This window comes from Cibotium barometz, chromosome 20 (genome assembly GCF_041138505.1).
Source record: "Cibotium barometz isolate CiBa-2024 chromosome 20, ASM4113850v1, whole genome shotgun sequence".
Taxonomy (NCBI): domain Eukaryota; kingdom Viridiplantae; phylum Streptophyta; class Polypodiopsida; order Cyatheales; family Cibotiaceae; genus Cibotium; species Cibotium barometz.
In genome coordinates, this window is record NC_141065.1 from 47,569,344 (window position 1) to 47,591,405 (window position 22,062).

Here is a 22,062-nt window from a genome sequence, read left to right on the forward strand (position 1 = left end):
ATAGGCAAGCTAAAAAGGGCCACAAGAAGTTGTCCATAACTATTTCTATCAATTAGGCCATGCTCGCACGACTAAAACAAAAGGCTATTTTGACCAAGACATTCGTTTCACTAAGATGTTGTGAACATCAAACTCAGTGCTTCATAATGCGAGCCTCTTTCTCTTTGTCTCTTTTCTCTAGCTCTACAATATTATTTTGTGCATCTTGTAGTGCATGTTGTGTACTACTCAAAGTGCTTTGTAAGCTTTTTGTTTGTGAGTGGAGGAATTGGACTCTCCATGCATCGCTCATGCTTAAACTTCTACAATATCCAAGAAGCCCATTCCCACCCTCTCCAACAAACTGAATAAATGAAGGGAGATCTGTGAAGGGTGAAGACAATGCGAAGAAGGATCGTTAGGATATAAATACCATCAATCCAAAGATCCACATTAGTCCGACCTTGTTGTCTTCTTGCATGCTTCTCATGTGCATGCAGATGCTCTTTCTTGATGATTGGTGCAGATTCATTCAGTATGCAAATATGCAAGTCCACCTTCCGCACTCTTGTTGAATCAGAAATTTTTGTCATAACCAAAATGGAAGAGACTAATCTGAAGTGAGTCAAGGTTGTCCTATTATATTCACAATAGGGCTATTCTATTGTGAAGAGGGAGAGAGATATAGACTTAGGGCTGTCCTATTGTATTCGTAGGAGAAGAGAGCTTAGAAAAAAGGGGGGGAGAGAGAGAGAGAGAGAATCTTATTGCATCGGTTGGTATAGGAAACGCGATTAATAATAGTAATGATTGAAAGAAACGGAATGTGGCGGGAATTTCAAATATGACTATTAAAATGGAGTAAATAAGAATGAAAGCTTGCATGGATATCAGTGATCTTAGTAGGGGGTTTTAATAGCTAGAAAGAGAATCCTAGTTCGAAATTCGAGAGACCCCCTACTTTTAGACCCAAAAGTAGGCGTCATTATGAGCTTTGTCTCCTTAAGCCTCAACAAAATTAGTCTTAATTCCTTAAAATTAGGGATCCTTAACAAGGCCCTGTTTATGCTCAAATGCCCCCTAATGTCATACACATGCATATCAATCATTCATGCACATACATATCAATCATTTATATCAAAACAAAGCAATCACAAGTCATGCTTATCATCTTATACTGATCTCTAATCCACAATCTTTCAAGACAAGCATATTCAAATAAATCAAAATCAACCTCAAGTATAGAAACAAGCTTTTAATTCAAAAAGTCCTTAACTTCTCTCAGTCTTTTAGTTCTTTCAAGTCATAATTGATCTTTATTTTTAACAATTAATTATCACGTTCTAACTACTAAGATTATCTCTAGTTGCTATATCAACCTCAAGTATAGAAACAAGCTTTTAATTCAAAAAGTCCTTAACTTCTCTCAGTCTTTTAGTTCTTTCAAGTCATAATTGATCTTTATTTTTAACATAATTAATCATCACGTTCTAACTAGTAAGATTATCTCTAGTTGCTATATCTAAGTCATAACTATGCTTACATATTAGTCCATCCGGTCTATATAGACAAGGTAGTCAATCTTGATAGCAATTTCTAAGGCAAGCCTGACAATTGGTCTCTTTGGAAGAGTAATATCTTCCAATATCAAAACCAGAAAGTTTTAGGAATGCTAACGCTCTATAAAACATATCTCAGTGATGGTTCTCTAAAAATGAGTTCTAAGGTTGTAAGATTCCTCCCTCCAGCTTTTGAGGTGTGCAGGTATAAGAACCTCCCCTTCTGATCTTATAATTATTCCCCTCTCTCAAATAAAAGAAAGATCCTGTTTTACCCTATTTAAGCCTGGAGAGAGAAAATGTCTAGAGGGAGGTGATTCAAAATTGGGATATTTTTGGATATAAAAATCCTCCTAGTGTCTAAAATGGTTTCCCCTGAAATAGAAATTCAAAAAGAACTTTCCAATGTGCAATTGGAATTAATTAAAAATAGGTATAAAGGACCTTAGCCCAAGGGTCCAGATTTTTAGAGATTTGTCGACTCTCTGACTCCAATTTCATCACCTCGTTCTTGATTCGAATCATCTTCTACTTGCTGCTACAAACCTTGCCGCCTCACTACTCACCGTGTGAAATATGAATTAAGAAATTGCGGCCAGCATGAACTATCGCCTAGCATTTGACTTCCAAGAAAACATAACCACCTCTACAACCATCACTTCTACTGCTGCTCTGCATCTTCTTAGCACCCGTCCTTCTAACAAAAGAAAGCGAACTCGACCATGAACACCCACCATCATAAGCACCGTGATCGCTAGTGTTTATTGTTGCCTGAGCAGAGCAGTTTTTTCTCCATTCCTAGGTTTGACATTTCACAATGACATTCACTCTGACAAACCAACACAGTTTCATCTTACTCCGAATTTCACTACAACTCTACACACATGTCTCACACAACACTGCTGCACTTGCACCACTCTCAATACACAGAATACAGAATGAAATGACTAGAAGAGATGAAGCACAAAATCTGTCAAATCATTACAGAATTCACCATAGCTACACATAAAATCTACCAAGAACCATATTCGTGTACCACTAAACAAAACGGCTCCAACTATATAGACTGCCCACGACTCTCTACCTTCCAAGATCCCAAAGCTAACCAACTTCCAAAAATACCAAAAATCCATACATATAACTTAAAAAATAATCCGCCTAAGGTCTACCCCAAACACATAGAAATAGAACTTACTTGTGGCAAGTTCACATGCACATCAGCATCAACGGAATCAATGACACCCTCATCCTTTTCTTTGTACCAACTAGCAAGTTCATCAAACACCACATCTCGTGAGATAACCACTTGCCTAGTTTGTGGATTGTAACATTTATATGCCTTGTGATCTTGTGTATATCCAACAAACACACACTTTTTTACCTTAGGATCTAACTTCCTCCTTCTCTCATCAGGCACATGTACATAAGCTATGCAACCAAACACTTTAAGGTGTCTAATGTCTGGCCTAAAACCTGTAAGCCGCATCTCTCGTGGCGTACTTCCATGTATGGCTATTGTGGGTGTCTTATTAAGTACATACACCGCTGTGGCACACGCTTCTACCCAATAATAGTCTGGCATGCACTTTTCATTGAGCATTGCCCTGGCCACGTCACAAATGACTCTATTCTTTCTCTCAACAACACCGTTTTGCTGAGGTCTGTACCTGCAAGTTAACTGCCTTCTTATGCCATGCTTTCTCAAGAAATTCTCAAAAGCATGTGAGTCTATCTGTCCTCAAACATTTTATCCAAGAGCCATATTGCTTCTTTACAAAAGCTTTGAAGTCCCCATAAACTTTCCCAACACTTCACTTTTCTCTCTGAGAAAGTAAATCCAAGTCATTCTACTAAAATCATCAATGAATGTCACATAATACAAGCTACCTTTAATGGATGGGTTTTGTACAGGACCCCATACATCGCTATGAACTATCTCAAGTGGCCTGCTACTCATGTTGCCTTCTTTAGGAAACGGCAACCTCGCTTGCTTTCCAAATTGGCAGGCATCACAAACATGCATATTCCCATCATACTTGAATCTAGGCAGCCCACTAACAATGCCTCTTGCCTGCATGTTCTTTAACCTTTGTATGTTCACATGTCCAATCCTTTTATGCCACATGTCAATGTCCTGTACCACATTTCAGCTTTTAGAGAACATGGCTGATTTCAACTCACGAATCCCAGCATCCAACTTAAATAACCTGCCTTCTTTCTTGCCTTTGGCAATGACTTTACATCCATTTTTGAAATCCTCAACGAAGCAACTATGCTCATTGAAACGAACGTGTAAACCCTGTTCCACCATTTGACCAACTGAGGCCCAAACTTTTTGTAAATAGAAGGCACATACAAGACATCTGCCATAGACTTTGTTTCACCATTGTGCATAACCAATGGTACACTTCCCACATGTGTGATAGCATGTTGGGTATCATCTCCACAAAGCCTTTCACATCCATAGGCTTCATATGCTCAAACCATTCGCCATGACAAGTCATATGGTTTGATGCTCCAAAGTCCATATACCAAGTGTCATCACTTTCACCATTTGTCATCATAGATCCCACAACATGTTTCATGGTAAACAAGTGATTTGCACTGCCATCATTACTGCTTGATGCATAATTTCCACCACTTGCATAACTTCCACCATGTTGTGCATAATGTCCACTATGTTGTGCTCTACCCCCTCTCAAATCATTTTGTTCGCGAAAACAATCATGTGCCATATGACCAAATTTCCCACAGTAATGGCATTCCATATTTTGCATAGATGTTTGTTGGCCTTGCCAACGTCCTCTACCACCACGAGGATTACCTCTGCCTCTCTTACCATCATGTTTTCCCTTGCCCCATGACCACTTCTAAAATAGTTCTAGCACATGCGAAGACCAATTAGAGAGTAGTACCTATTGAAGTAGTACACATAAATATGATTAATCTATAAGTGAAATGAGATATATGGTCATGATGGTTTTAGGGGATGAATGAGTAGCAATGTTAAGAGGGTTATCTACCAATGAAGTAAAAAGGCCATTTTGATTTGAATTGAGAAGAAGCACCATCCAACCAAACCCAATGATGCTTGAGAATCAAGTCTTGTGCACATAACCATTGATGATGATGTAAGAAACAATGTTGCACATATAAAGTGTCGTGATTTCTATAATGTGAGATGGAGAAAATGGCCTACTTATGAATTTCACCATTGTGCTTCTAACAACACATGTGTACCATAATGTTAAACTAATCATTTTACCACCTTGAATGTGTAGTTTTCTACAAAATCTACAGCAAACACCATAACATCATTAGGAAATTGAGCGATGAACTCTTTGAATTGACGGTCTTTGAAAGTTGTGGGTGATGAAGATCTTAAAATGCAACTTTAATTGCTGGATGATAATGGATAGAGTTGTCTCTATTACCATATATATGGTAGTGATGTGTGTGAACACACTTAGGACCGTTGGGGTACTTTTTCCCTCTTTAGAAGGTTTCTTCTCTCGTGCATGTATATATACCTAGTCAGTGTTCTACTAGGTTTTTGTACTTTGCATACTTATTATAATACATCTTGTTGTGTGCTCTTAAGATTCTAGCTCTTCTTCTTGTTTGAGTGTGTGAATTGCCGTAACCCTAATCCTAAACCCAACAATTGGTATCAAAACAGGCTTCTTCACCTTGAGAAAATTCTCCTACACCATTTTGGAGCAAGTCTATCCTCTTCATCTTGAGGAGTCCTCCTAGGGGAAGCTAGATCTTTATATTCTACGCTATTACATAGTAAACGTTTATGCAATAAATATTATTTTTTAAGCTTTCAAGCCATTTCAAACGTGTTTCAAGGGTTCTTCGTGTGTTGCAAGGTTTTTAAAGATCTTCTCGAAGCTCTCGATTTTGCCTGTTCTTCACCAAAATTAGAAGATTTCTTAGTGTTTTGTTGTATTGGGGTTGTATGTGCTCTAAGAGGTTACATTGGTGCATTTCATGTCTTCACAAGTCATTACAGATTTTCAATAATGTTTGATAATGATGTATTCTACATGTTGGCTTTTGAGGAAAAACTTGATGGCATTAATTATCCATTGTGGGCATACATGATGTGACATGTATTGGTTGATTTTGTGGAATGTAGTTGTTGGGATTGAGGTACAACCTCCATCCCATGTGGATTTTATAGCCTAAGATGTAGAGGATGAAGTGGGTACTTCTACTCAGGCTGCACTATCTATTCCATTACCCACTCAAGAAAAAAGACAATGAAAGAGCCGAAATGCACATGCACATGCTTTAATTGCATTGTCTATTAGACAAAGCATCATTCCACATATCCACTTATGTTAAACTACTAAGGAAGCATGGGATACTCTTGCTACTCTGTACTAGATGCACAATGAGGTAAATGTTCCTTATCTGCATAAGCAATTGGATTCTAAGCATATGAATGAAGGAGACTCTATGGATAGTTTCCTTACAAAGATTATAGATATTAAGGAGCAATTAGTTGTAGTGGATGAAATCATTTCTAATAGTTCACTTGTGTAGACTGTTCTTGATGGCTTACCTGATTCTTATTCGAGTTTTACATCAACTCTTAGGCTTATGATGAAAGGTAATCCCAATGTATTGAAGTTTGAGGAGTTAGTTTTTGTACTCTTGCCAACAAGAGGAGTCAAGGCAAAACATGTCTAATATTTATGTAGGAGATCAAGCTTTTGCTCATAGTTAGAGAGTAAAGTCAAACCCTCTTCTAATAGTAATTACAAGCCAAAAGGTGATTCTTCTGCCATAAAGGATAGTGATAAGGAAAGTCAAAAGATGAAGAAGAAAGGCAAGTGAAAATATTGCAAAACAGCTGGTCATCAAATTAGTGAATGTAAGAAATTGTAGGATAAGGAAGCAAAGAAGAAATAGTCTGGTTTGGCTATGATTGATGGGTCTACATCTCATGTTGATTCTGCTAGTTATGTGTAGGATACAGAATGGGCATTTGATGTGCATTGTAGTTATGACCTATCTTTTCATGATGTATGTATGTCAGTGGTAGACTCACATGTTTGGTACTTTGATAGTGGTGCTAGTAAGCACATTACTTCTCAATGTGATATGTTCACTATGTTGCAATTTGCTTCAAATGAAAACATTGTGACTTGTGCCAATAACTCCTGTTACCCTATTAAAGGAGTAGAAAAGATTGTTTTGACTACTACAAATGGTGATTATCTCACACTTTTAGATGCGTTGTATGTACCAAGTATCAAAGAGAACTTGTTGTCTAATTTTGCCTTTACTAAGGCAGGTCTAATGGTCAAACTCCTTGATGACATGTGTATAGTTCATGATCTCATGAGACAGGTGTACAATTCATGATCTCAGTCATGGTGACTTGATTGTTGCATCTGGTTTGTTATGTCATGGTCCTTATAGACCTTATGAATATTAAAAAGTGTGGATACATCATGTTCTACTTTTGATATGCAGGTTATGTCTATTACAAAGCTGTGGCATGCATGCTTTGGTCATTTAAACTTTAATATTTTGTTGTGCCTACATAAGAATGATATGGTGTCTGAGCTGCCACATCTTGAGCCCCCTATCAAACATGTATGTGAAGGGTGCATTTTAGGGAAAATGTAGCAGGCATCATTTCTTAAGGATGGCTCTATGAGAGCTAGTTCCAAGTTATATCCCATACATAGTGATATATGTAGTCCTATGAGGGTACCATTCTTTGGTAGTAGACATCTCTATTTTGTCACTCTCATTGATGATTACCGTAGGTATGCATGGGTGTATCCTTTGAAAGAGAAATCATAAGTTTTCTTGTGCTTCAAGAACTTTGTTGCTATGGCTGAAAATGTATCAGGATGTAAAGTGGGCACCCTCTGGTACTGATCGAGGGGGGGAGTTTATGTCTAAGGAGTTCACTACATTCTTGGCTAATTGTGTAGGAAAAAAATACCAATATACAGAGCTCTATAACCTCGGCAAAATGGTGTAGCTCTGAGAGGAAAAACAGGTTTCTCATGGAGATGGCACAATGTATGATCAAGAGTCAAGCATTGCCACATGCATTTTGGCTTGAAGCTCTTATGTGTGTGCCACTTTTGTACTTAATAGGTGGCTCACCAAGGCATTTAAAATAGTCACACCTTATGAGGCTTGGCATAGTAGAAAGCCATCTGTGGCTCATTTAAGTGTCTATGGTTTCTTGGCTTATGTTCTTGTGCCTGAGAAATGTTGAAATATACAAGTGAATAGGGTGTGTGTGGGAACAAGCCCTTGGTTAGAGGTTGTAAAAGAGGATGTGTAAATGTGAAAGAACCTGTGAAAAGGTGAGAAGAATCTACTGGAAGAGAATAAAGGGTAGCATGAGAAGATTTAGGAAGTGTGGAGATATTCTGGGCAAAGTGAAGAGGTGGAGAGAATCAAGCAAAAGAGGTGGAGATATTCTGGGAGAGTTGGAGTGAATCAAGGAGAAATCAGTGGGATTAGATGCTTGGATGTAAACTCTATAAATTGAGGCATTGGCCTGATGAGAATTTGCTAGTTTTTGATTATCCATGCCTACATTAAGCTATTTGCTAATTACTCACTAATTATATCTTAATTATTTACTAATCACTTTGTTAATGATGTTGATTCTAGTATTTGATCCACCATAGCTCATCACATTGCTCTAATTTCAACATGGTATGAGAGCCATGCCTAGAATCCATCATTTTGTGAGCCCATTATCTTCCTAAACATTTTGCTAATTAGGATTAGTAGAAAATTATAATTTTTTCCTCTTTTTTCAACTCACCTTTATACCCCCAGCTGGTGTAGGAGCTCTAGCGCCTTGCACATATCACATTAGGCCAAACCCTTCTAGCCACAACTAGCCAACTCATTGCTACTCAAGCTCATCAAATCAGCGTAGCAAACCGCCGACGGGTTTAGGAGAAATCGCGAAGTTAGCAGCGCCTATTTCTGGGAGAAAATTTGAGATCTTCGCTTCCACAGTTCAAATGGGTCTAATTCTTTTTAGCGCCAAGTGTTTTCAAGCATGCTCTACAAGCTGGTGAAGTCAGAATTCAATTTGATCAAGTCTATAGTGAGATCCAAGCTCTTCATCAAATCTGCACAGGTGACTTTGGTAAAACAGAGATTAAGCATTCAATATTTGGTCAAATCTTGTGTTTCTTAGCTTAATCCTCTACTAGACTCATTGCTATTGATGTCTTTGAAAGCATTTGAACTCATTTGAAGTCTAAGGCACCAGATATGGACTCCTCGCATACTTTGTTTTCAGCACACAAAACAGAGGATTAATTTGCTAATCAGTGATTAATCAGTGCTAATCACTATATTTTGGTGCAATTGAGGATTCAAATTAACCATCAGGTATTTGATAGAGATCCCTATAACTTCAGATTGCAATTTGGAGTTGGTTTGATACAGATCCCTATAACTTCAGATTGCAGTTCGGAGTTGGTTTGATACTCTAACCATTCCGTACAAATTGGTTACCCTTGATTTAATGTAATTTCTGGTGATTTTATGCTGATAAATTTATTGTAATCATCTCTTAAACACGAGATTGAGTTGTGAAAGGGTAGACACTGGCCTTGAATCTTGAAATTGGATCAAGAGGTAAGACCCCCTTCACATCATCATGAGTACAGCACAAGAAATAGCCAAATTTAATGGGGAGCAGTTTTACACATGGTAGATAAAAACCATGTATTTGCTCATGAGGAAAAATCTGTGGGGGCTAGTTGAGGGAAGAGATGAATGCCCAGAGGCAGGAGGGAAAAATGAGTGGAAGAGCAGGAATGAAAAAGCATTGGGACTTATTGCACTCAGTTTAAATGTTGAAATCATTCATCACATCATAGGGATACAATGGGCAAAAGATGCATGGGATGAACTCAATAAATTATTTGGCGCACAAGCAAAAAATTCAAAGATAAATCTGTTAATGTAATTCTACAAATTGGACATGAAGGAAAGTGAACCTTTAATCACACACTTGAACAGATATAAAAGCATTAAGTAACAACTGGCAGCTATTGGCAAAAAGGTAGAAGATAATGAGGCACTAGCAGTGCTTCTAAAGAGTGTGGACAAAGGTGAATATGAAAATATTGTAGCAACACTGAAGAATGTACCTGAATTGAAGCTACACGAGATAGAAGCAGCTCTACTAGAGCAAGAGAGCAGAGGCAAAGAGAAGAAATGGCTCGACTCAACAGCAGGAGAAGAAAAAGCATTCTTCACCCAAGGAGGATTCTCTCAAGGACGAGGACGAGGAAGAGGCAGAGTAGGAGGAAGAACCTTCACTTGCCACAACTGTGGAAAGCCAGGACATATGGCAAGACACTGCTACAGCAGACCCAGTGGAGAAGGAACGACATCGGCAAACTTCATGGAGGCTCCAAAAAAGGAAGTGGAGTCGGATCATCTTTTCTGAGAGAGAGAGAGAGAGAGAGAGAGAGAGAGAGAGAGAGAGAGAGAGAGAGAGAGAGAGAGAGAGAGAGAGAGACCCCACAACCCAATGTAACCTGCCCCAACAAAGTAAAACCACCTCTGAGCCACCAATGATGTAAGCCATGTGGTAGATAGATGTATGTGTGAGCACTTTAGTCAAGGTCGCGCGGGCACTTGTAGTAGCCTTGGACACATAGAGAGAGAGAGTGTCAAGGACTATGAGTTTAGAAACTTGAGGCACTGGTCGCGGGCTATCAAGTAAGAGAGAAACTTGGTATAGGGTCCAGGTGTGCTAGGACTCAGGAGTATTCACTTGAGGGGAGGTGTTGAAATATACAAGTGAATAGGGTGTGTGCGGCTCGGGGGGTGCACCTCAAAATATGTAAGTCTACCACGTGCGATCATTAGGTGGGGTTTTTTTAATCCAAAATATTGGGTAAATTTACAAAAATACAATTACAAGTGGGGTATTTTAATTGTACTTTGGAAAAAAAACCGTAAGTTTATAAAGAAAAAGGGGTAGTTTTATTAGCTCAAAATTCACAGATAAGGGGATTTTTAAATACTGCTTGAACGCACGTCGTAGGAGGGGCTTCCATATAGTGGACCCCCCGAGGTGTGCGAGAACAAGCCCTTGGTTAGAGGCTGTAAAAGAGGATGTGTAAATGTGAAAGAACCTGTGAAAAGGTGAGAAGAATCTACTGGGAGAGAATAAAGGGTAGCATGAGAAGATCTAGGAAGTGTGGAGATATTCTGGGAAAAGTGAAGAGGTGGAGAGAATCAAGCAAAAGATGTGGAGATATTCTGGGAGAGGTGGAGTGAATCAAGGAGAAATCAGTGGGATTAGATACTTGGATGATGGGCTTGTAAAATGGGCTCTAATGAGTTTCAATTTGTATCGAATCCATCATTAGGTGGGCTCTCATCAGTTCCAAATTGTAGCAAGCTCTATTTTTATTAATCAGTTAGCTTCTAGTGTCCGTATGGCCTAGTGTGGCTACTTTTGGGAAAAGTCTATAAAAGAGGCTAAAACTAAGAGATTAGGGTTAGATTGTTGATGTGAGCTTGCTAGTGCATAAGCTTTGCAAAGAGAATTTCCTAGAGCTCCATGCTTGCTACTTTCTCCTTGTAATCTCCATAACTATGTACTCTCTTTGAGCTCAAGCTTCTTCATAGCTTGAAGCTAATGCTAATACAATGATGAATGATTCTCTCATTAGATTAATGCTCTCTTCTTTAATCATGTTTAATTATTGATTTGCTTAAGTTTCCAAGTTAATGCATGCTTTAATGTGTGTGTGGCTTGTGAAGTCCATTGAATCTCTTCTCTTTCCATAGCTTGTTTGACACAACAAGACAAAGCACCTACAGATGTGCACACAGACGCTTTTACTCAACTAAAAAAAAACTTTACGGGTGCGTCTATGTGCACGTCTATTAGCGCGTCTACAGACCCGCGTCTAAAGGCGCATTTAAAAGATAGCAAACAGACGCGCCTATAGACGCGCATATAGATGCGCAAATAGACGCTTGGGAGAAAATTTTAAAAAACAAACAGACGCATGTGTAGATGCAATTATAGAGGCGTTTTTAGACGCACAAATAGACGCTTCTTGAACAGACAAACGCGTATATAGATGTGTTTATAGACGCGCTACAGAATATTTTTTAAATTTTGTGTGCTTGAACAGAATGCTGTGTTGTGTATGCTATTTATGTAGTTACAGGAATCTCATTTTCACATTGTGTAATTCAATTCTTACAGCCAACCGCATTTTAATTAGCACTCTTGCAAGCACGTATAGCCGACATTAATTACAATTCCAAATAAAACATTACAACTCCAAAACGTTTAGTTACAAGGCATTAATTGATAGCTCAAAAAGTGCTTATATGTACATATAGCACAAAGCTAAGCCACGTCCTAGCAAAAATAAGAGGAGTGTATATACAAGAGGCACGAAGCCAAGCTAGTGGCAAAAAAGAGTAGCTAGCACTACTACATATTAGCCTAATACCGGGGCTTGTACCGGCGCTATTTAACGGGGTCTGAAAAAGCCTCGTCATCGGTATAAGCGCCGGCATAAGCGCCGGTATCGCAGCGTCGGTATACCTGTCGGGTATTAATACCGGCGCAAATAACAGCGCCTATACCGACGCTAACCGGGGGTAATACCGGCGCTTAAACCGGCCTTTATACCGACTCATATACCGACGGATAAACCGGCCTCTATACCGGATCATAAACCAAAGTGTAAACCGGCATCTATACCTATGTATATACCGACGCTGATACCAGGGCAAATACCGACGCTGTAGCAGAAAATTTTTTTTGGGCAGAATAGTGCTGCCTGGCTGTTGCCTAGCTGCCTGCAATGAGCAGGATCAACAACAGCAAACAGACAGCACCATTCTGTCTACAATAGAGCACAAAAACAACCGTGCTCGTTTGCATATTTTCCTGATATCGACAAACAAGAAATTAAATTAAACATTAATACTCAAGAATGTTTTGATCATATTTCATTAGTTTGAAGGTCATCTTACATCATGGTAATGCCTCCCAATTGACGGTCTCTCCTTCTTCTTCAAGCATCTCAAACAAGGCCACAAGGCCATGTTTGTGAGCGTACTTCTCCTCTCGCCTGCTTGGTGGGCGATTCATGGCCAACTCCTGCACACACGATTAACAATTATAACTTTTAAAAAATCAACATTTAGCCCACATACATACATTTAAATAAATAAAATTGCTACAAACACTTACGAATTCATGGCGCATGGTTTCGTAACCACCACTCCCGAGATGAGAAGCCCCTACTGTTTGCAGTCTTGCCCTTGCCGCCTCTCTTTGTTGTTGAAACCTGTCTGGTGTCTCGGTGAGCTCCTGAGCAATGGCTGCCCACTCCCTCTCATCTAGCCAAACAGGTTTCTCCTTCCCCTCTCTGAATGCGTCCCTCGCCTCTGACCTACGATGCCCCATCAAAATGCGAGCTGTATACTGTATCCACTCACTAGAGACGACATTCATAGGGTCAGATGGCTGGAACTCTTGCTTTATCTTTGTGTTTATATAATTTTTCTTTCCCTTGTCTTGCTGATCCCATTTAGTCATGACAGAGTCATGAAACTGTATAGTGCACAATTGTCGAATGCGTGTCTTCATTGCCTTCCCTGCACTATCCATTATTGGTGCCCCATCCCTAATTGTGTAAATCTTACTGTTGTCATGGTCATGTGCACCCCAGGGAGTGGAAGGTGACCCTATGGGTGTGCTATCAACAAATGAGAGCGAAGGACGACGCTCACGTGGTGGTGGTGTCACAGCATCTGTGGCACTACCACCACAACAACCTCCCCCTGAAGACCTACTACGTGAGCGCCGTCTATGTGAAGACGTGGTAGATCGAGCTGTAACAGGAGTGGAAGGCTGTGTGGTACGAGGTGTGGGAGCTGCTGTCGTACCCACGGGTGTGGGAACTGGCGTCGGGAATCCAAATGGTGAGGCAGATGTCCCTGCTCCAGAACCCCAATAACTCTGAGCCATGGCTCTCTGCTCTGGAGTCATGGACGAAAGAAAACCATATAACTGCTGGGGACTCATGCCCTGCGGTGTAGGATTAAATGAGAAATCTGGACTGTAGTCGTAGGGCGGTGAGTCACCCATGGCCTGTTGGACAAAAAACCATATGACAAACTTGTACGGAATGAAAATTACACGGTAAACAATGAATGAAAGAACCATAAGATAAACATTAACAATGATAAACAACATTGGTAAAACTATATCAACTTGCTCCTACAGTAGTGATTATGATGGTAAACATTAACAATGGTAAACAATGAATGGACCTTCAATGTCATAAAACCATTACAAATATGTCATAACTATTTGCATAATCATTAAGATACATCATTTTATAAATCATTATCTATTCTATCATCCTCATTAAGATCAGTAGCCCCAAAGAGATCTATGTCTATGCACATTTCAGCATCCTCATCATTAAAAGTCCCTTGATGAAGGATGTCTTCATCATCTATGTCTTCTTCCTCAACTTGATTTTCAGCTTCCTTGGTTTGCACCTCTTCATTTGGATCTTGCTCTAGTTCCTTCTCTTCATTTGCTTGCTCCTCTTCATTGTTGATATCGGCTTGTTCTTGCTGCTCTCCATTACCCTGTGCATCCACATCACCTTGTTGTAGCTCAAATTCTTCAAAAATTTGCTTACTGCGGGGGGCGACTTGAACCACAAACAGCCAGCGTGGATCTTTTGGATCCGCTTTAAAGACAACCTGCTCACAATGCTCTGGGCGCACAAAAGTATCTTGCTGATCGGTCCATACCTTTGTGGAGTCCACTTGGATGAGGCCACTCTTGTCTCTACGTACAGTTGCATGTGGCCCATTCATGATTACCTTGAACCACTTCACATCAAAGATAAACAACTCAAAACTTCTGAAGCCAACCTTCAATATATCTTGAATGGTTCCAAAGTAATCAAGCATTCCAGTAATTGTGTTATCATCACTTGCACTTGCACGACTTTCTTGAACAAACTGTGCTGTGACACCACAATCAAAGGTTGCTCTTCTTTGGTCTATTCGTTCTACTCGAAAATGACGTCCATGTGACCAAAACGCCCCATATTTGTGATACTACAATGAGCACAAAAAGTTTGTTGATGGAGAATCAAACACAGAGACATGTAGAGGAAAAAATGAGAGACATGTAGAACTTAAACACTTACATGCCAATCGCATCCTTTTGTAAGCTCCTCCTCCTCCTCTGTTATAGGTAAACCAGCACGTTTGGCTTCTAAAATTGTAGCTTCTAGCCATCTACCTGTGGGAAAGTCCGGAAGAGCTTGCATACCTTCTGGATATGGGAGATTTCTTGTAGTGCGATTCCTTCTGAAACTTAAACGATCTTGTACTCGCTGTCGCTTGAGAGCTTCATATGTCTCAATCCACTTCTCCATTACATGAGAGTTCAAGATGCAAAATTTGTTGATTTTTTCTCTCAAAGTGTTATCCATCTTTCTCTTAATGCCTTGGCCTTGAGGTTCCTCACCAATGACTCGCCTGTTGGACTCTTGAGACCATAGTCGAGGTATCTCTGGATCTGAGGAACTTAAATATTCAGTGATGTAAACAAGGGACTCTTGTATCAGCCACCCTTCTGACATACTACCCTCTGGGCGAGCCATTTGGCGAACAAATCCCTTTAATGTCTTCATAAACCTCTCCAAAAAGAACATCCATCTTGAATGGACTGTTCCAGCAACTGCAACCTCATCTACAACATGAACTAGCAGATGCATCTGGATTGTTAATAAACTTGTAGGGAAAAACTTCTCTACCATGCAGACTGCCTCTATGGAGTTTAAACGCGCTGTCTCCAAAGTGTCTCTCTTTATCTCTTTTGAAGAAATCCAGCGCACCAATGTGCCAATCTTATAGATAGTAGCTCTAATGTCTTCAGTGAGGCAATCTTTTATTGCTATGGGTAGCACAAATTGTAGAAACTTGTGCCAATCATGACTCTTGAGACCACTAAGATCATCATCCTTTGTAAATGCACTTTTCAAGCAATGCATACAACCTGTCGGAGTCCGAAACTCTGAAATTGTCCTCTTGACTTGTTGTTCCTCCATCTTGCTAAAAACCCATAGGGCTCTTGGAAGTAGCACCTTTCCATTGGGTCTAGTGCGAGCCCACAACTCCTGCATACAACCAATCTCTTCCAAGTCATCCCTTTGGCCTTTAGTATCCTTTTTTCCTGTCATGGTCTTCCACAGAATGTCAGCTACATTCTTGAAAATATGCATCGGGTCAAGCAAATGGTTTATAAGGAGATCACCCCAATAGGGGAGTTGGTGAAAGATAGAGAGCCTCTTCATCCCAGGACATGCCAAGTTGCCACATTCCTCCCATTTGATCTTCCAATCGCTTGCCTTCAATGTACTTGGAGGAGGTCTTCCTAGGTTACCATCCCGCAATTCATGATTTTCTAGCAGATACCTAACATGTCCTTGGTAGACATTCTTTCGTAATGCTTTTGAGTATCTTGAATCAAGTCGAGGACCACATACAGGACATGCATTGTAACCCGATATAGACAAACCTGAGCATTCTCCATAGCCAGGCCAATCATGCATTGTCCACATGAGAATACCTTGCACAGTTGTAAGTCTTTGGCCACTCTGCTGCTTTGACATGTCTTTCACTTCAATTCCGTTCCACAAGGTGTGTAACTCATCAATAAGTGGTGCCAAATATACATCCATGTTCTTCACCTTGTACTTTCCTGGAACTATTAATGAGAGCAACAGATGACCTTTCTTTATTGCTAACCATGGCGGAAGATTATAATTCACAAGGCAAACAGGCCATGTGCTCCATGAAGAGCTCCTTAAACCAAAAGGGTTTACACCATCCATTGCTAGGCCAAGACGGAGGTTTCTAGGTTCTTCCTTAAAAGCCGGCCATTTCTCTTCAATGTGTCTCCATGCGGGTGAGTCTGCAGGCACACGCATCACTTCATCTGTGGATCGAGTTGTGGCATGCCATGTCATCAAGCTTGCTATTGATTTGCACCTGAACATGCTTTTTATCCTTGGAATGATTGGAAAGTGCCTGAGAACCTTTACCGGGACAGCTTCCCCCTGAACATCTTCTCTATATCTGTTAGAGCCACAATGGGGACATTCTTGCAAATGCTCATATTCATGGCGGAAGAGGCAACAATCATTGCGACAAGCATGAATATTATTGTAATCCATGCCTATGGATTTCAATAACTTCTTCGCATCTGCACGAGATGGAGGCATCTCGTTGCCAGGGGGCAATATTTGATCTTTCAAAAGCCTGCAAGTATGGCAATATCTGATCGTTACTATTAAGATTTTCTCAAGTACAAGTTGATAATTTAACATTTCAACAGTAGGTGTAATCTCCAAAAAAAGACCTTACTTGAATAGTTCAGTGACACTTGTATTAGACCATCCAAAAACTGACTGCAAATTTAGCATCGTAAGAGATGCACGCAATACAGATATGTTGGCACCATTGTATAATGGAAGGCGTGCAAGTTTACGCATGGCCTCTTCCTCTGGTTCATAATTTGACCGTTGAGAATGTCGTGGTTGATGATCTTCATGTTCATGCTCCTCGAAGAGAGCTTCTTGTTGCTCAATGAAGGCATCCAACATTTCTTCCATTGGACCTTCTTCCATTTCCTGACCTTCTTCCATTCCCTCGGGTGCTGTTAATTGAGCTCCCTCTGTCACTCCCTCCTGCGATATCCTCATCCTTTGTTGGGGACGAGAATTCACAGGCGCAATGTTATCAAGATGCGGCTGCACACTTGCTTGGTTGTACGATTGAAACCGTAAATTTTGCAAGCGCTCCATTGGAAATATTCCAGCATCATGAACATGCTCGTTGCAAATCCTTCGTTTTCGAAAGATTTGGTACTTACATCGCATGCATGGACACGCTATTCTCTCTTCAAGATTGAGAGGCTCCATCTAGCAGGATAACATGTATATGCAGCTCGTTAAACACAAATCAGCTTATCTCCTCTCCATACAAAATTAAATAGAATTTGCACAAGGATGGAGAGAGAAGCTATCTCTATTCATAAATAGCTGTTTATATATAAAGGCCTTATGCAATAATCTAAATGCATATTATAAGTATAAGCTTGCATAATAAGGCTGCAAGACTTATGCATAAGCTCTATGCATAAGCCTTATGCATAAGTCTTATGCATAAGCTCTATGCATAAGCCATATGCATAAGTCTTATGCACACGCTCTATGCATAAGTCTTATGCATAAACCCTAGGATTTGTAAATTCCGCCAGAGTCTCCTTTGTAATTGGAACCAAATCTCAATTGAAAATGCAACTTCTTAAAACTTGTACGCAATACTCTTTGCATCCCACAATGTCATGAAAGATCATATGCATTTGCAATATCCACACAATATGACAGAAAAGGGGCCCCATTGCCCAAATGCATCCACAAAGTCGATGGTGAGGATTGTTGAGGACGCGCGTTGAAGCTTGCCGATCTCCCGGCCAAGCTCTTCTCACCCCTTCACCGAGTTTTCCTCCAAGGTGAAGGTTGAGGCCATTTCTTCACACCGGTGTACCTAATCCCCCTTCGTACCGCTTTACCAAGCAATCACGGCACAAAGAGTTCAAGCCATTCTCCCCTTGGCCTCTCCAACCAATGCCAAGGTACCCTCACACATTGCTAGATTCTATAGAAACTTGAACTGGTTGCAATGGTGAGTGTAGGTACAAAATGATGTGGATAATATCAAATGATAGAACAAGTTTGTTGGCTTACAAGCATTGAGCATGACTCATGCCCTTTTACAATTTAGAACTCAGCAATAAAGCATGGACTCATGCCTCAATCCATCATCCAAAAGCTCCATTGGAAATTAACAATTCACAATGCCCTCACCATGGCATTTGCATAAGCATTTGTTAACCACAATCAAGGCATTTGCAATTGCATTTTAACAATCCCTTTCATATAAACCATATGCATAAGTCTACTTGCGTACGCTCTATGCATAAGCCATATGCATAAGTCATATGCATAAGCCTTATGCATACGCTCTATGCATAAGTCTTATGCATACGCTCTATGCAAGACTTATGCATAAGCTCTATGCTATATGCCTTATGCACTATTATGCTAACCCTTAATCCCTTTCACATAAGCCTTATGCACACGCTCTATGCAATTACGCTCTATGCATAAGCCTTATGCACATGCTCTATGCATAAGCCTTATGCATAAGCTCTATGCATAAGCCATATGCATAAGTCTACCTGCGTACGCTCTATGCATAAGCCATATGCATAAGTCTTATGCATACGCTCTATGCATAAGTCTTATGCATACGCTCTATGCAAGACTTATGCATAAGCTCTATGCATAAGCCATATGCATAAGTCTTATGCATACGCTCTATGCATAAGTCTTATGCATACACTCTATGCAAGACTTATGCATAAGCTCTATGCATAAGCTCTATGCTATATGCCTTATGCACTATTATGCTAACCCTTAATCCCTTTCACATAAGCCTTATGCACACGCTCTATGCAATTACGCTCTATGCATAAGCCTTATGCACACGCTCTATGCATAAGCCTTATGCATAAGCTCTATGCATAAGCCATATGCATAAGTCTTATGCGTACGCTCTATGCATAAGCCATATGCATAAACTCTATGCATAAGTCATATGCATAAGTCTTATGCATACGCTCTATGCATAAGTCTCTTGCATACGCTCTATGCAAGACTTATGCATAAGCTCTATGCATAAGCTCTATGCTATATGCCTTATGCACTATGCTAACCCTTAATCCCATCACCCAATGGTGTAATAAACATGATCTTGTTTTACGTACATGGATAATAGAGATTGCAAGCTTATTATAGGTTTTATGCATAGATATTGAATTAATCCTATGTGTTGTAAGCTTACAAGAATCCAAAACTAACCCTAAACCATAAAACAAGGATGCAAAAATTCATATGAAATAGCATAAACAAGAAAAATCAAAAGAGGATCTACCTCTTTTTTGCAAAGCTGAAGGAGAGCTCGAGGATTGGTGAAAGATTGGTGAGGTGAAAGAGCTGCAAAACAAAATATTAAACAAACTAATTAGTAAATTAAACACAAGAAAAAGAACTAATACAAAACCCTAAAATCTCTATGCATGCATTAGGAGATCTATGCATACATAGAGAGCTCTAGATCTCAACATGCATAGAGAGCCAAAAAAAACACAAAACCCTAAATGTCTTAATTTTTCAATTAAAAACTAAAAGCAATTGCAATAACATGTTAGGAGAAGGAGAAGAGGAGAAAAGAAGAATGAAGGAGAAAAGAGGAGAGAGGAAAAAAGAGGAGAGAGAGGGAAAGAGAAGAGGGAGAGAAATTACCTCTTTCGCTTGATTACTTGCGCACCCTCTGCGAAAAACCAGAAAATAGGCTCTCGGCTGTGAAAAACTTACGAGCGCCGGTATATGCGACGGAATATGTGTCGGAATATTCGTCGGTATATGCTACGGAATATGCGTCGGTATCGGCGTCGGAATAAGCGTCGGTATAGGCGTCGGTATACGCGACGGGAAATGAAAATTTAAAAAAACCCCGCCATACTTGTCTCCTCCAACATGACGACGGACATACCGACGTTCGACATTTGCGTCGGTATTTTGGCGTCGGTATGTCCTCAACCTCTTGTAGTGTAGCACTACTCCTCGCTCCCTTCTGCGCTCCCTTCTGCCTCCTTCTTCCTCATCTTCTTGTGCAGGGTCCTGTAAACAACGGACAACATATATCAATGTATGAAAAATCGAATCTTTATTTATAATATTGACATTATTTAATTACTTTCAAATACCTCCGACTCTCCAGTAGCTCGGATATACTGCTCCTCAGTAATCAACCCATCATTATAGAAGTGCCTCCATGTATCTCCTCTGCGATGGTGGCGGTGGTAGGCTATCTCGACAGGAGTAGGGTACCTGCCCACGATATCAAGCTGCAAGAAGATGACGCAATTTACGGAGGGGTTAGTACAAAGAAACAACCTCCTAAAATAAACTACATAAACAATATAATTTGAGATCGATACTTACAAACTGGGCCTCCCATGATTCAACACCCCCTGCTCCAAAATGCACGCTTCCATATTGCTCCATTTGGATCCTTCGTGCCTCCATGTGCTTTAGACTGGGTTCCTCCTTCGCTGACTTCATTGCTTTCTTCTACTCACGGTTGTGAGCGGTGTGGGACGGGCCCCTTGGTGGTTGACCTCCCTGGAGCCTGGCAAGCTCCACTAGTGCATGCCTCTTAAGCGAATATCTTTTATTGCTAAGTATCGAAACAATCTTTGACTTGGCCCATTTATCTGTGAACTGAACATTGGGGGGGTTAGGATACCTAGAGCGAATAGCAGTGAGGGTCTCATCAGGGTTGATCTTTGTAGTGAATAAAGCAATCTCTGTAATTGTTAGCAATTAGCATGAAGGCCATGATGTCCTTCCCCCGTGCATCCATCAAGATGCCTCCTGTCTGAGTGATGTCATAGTAGATCGTACAATCACCCGGAGGCACGTCTAAATCATCTGAATCATTCTCGTCCCCACCACCACCCCTCCCAAAGCACTGTGCCATGCATCCCCCACCGCTCTCCCTGCTACTATGCCTGCTATTGTGTTGTGTCGAGCTAGTACGCTGGCCACTTGTAGCTGGAGAACCAAGCCTCGACTGCATGGGAGTACGCCGACAGCTCTGTGAGGTAGAAGGGCCTCCTGTGACGGAATGGGGGAAGGGGCATAGGACGGCATGGGAGAAGGGGCTCGGCTATGTAGCCGGATGGGCTGTGTTGACTCCACTGGGGTAATCTCAAAAGGTGTGGGGTTGGGGTGGTTTGGATTCTGTAGTGCCGACTCCTGGGGGGTGTTTAGAGTACCCGTCATGTAGCCGTATAACTCCCCAGGACTGGGAGGGTGCCCCAAAAGGTTATATAAGTCCCGAAAGATGGTCTCCGGAAGATCAGGTGAGCCTGAAGAGCTTCCTGGCCACATGATGAACTGGAAAAAATAAAAAAAGAAGATTACTGATGAACTGAGAAGAGAAAAAGAAGAGAAAAAGAGAGAAAAAGAGAGAAGGAAAGAGAGTAGAAAAGGCATGCATAGCGGGGATAAAAGAGAGGAGAAAGGAGAGGAAAAGAGAGGAGAAAAAGAGGGGATAAAAGAGAGAAAAAGAAAGGAGAATAGAGGAAAAGAGAGGAGAAAAAAAGAGAGGAGAATAGAGGAAAAGAGAGGAGAAAGGAGAGGAAAGAGAGGATAAAAGAGAGAAGGAAAAAGAGAGGCAAATATAGAGTGCAATCCATTTTTTCTAACATGCTTTCCCTTTCCATCATTCATGCAATCCCCTTCTTCAATCATGCAATCCCTTTCCATCATTCATGCAATCCCTTTCTTCATTCATGCAA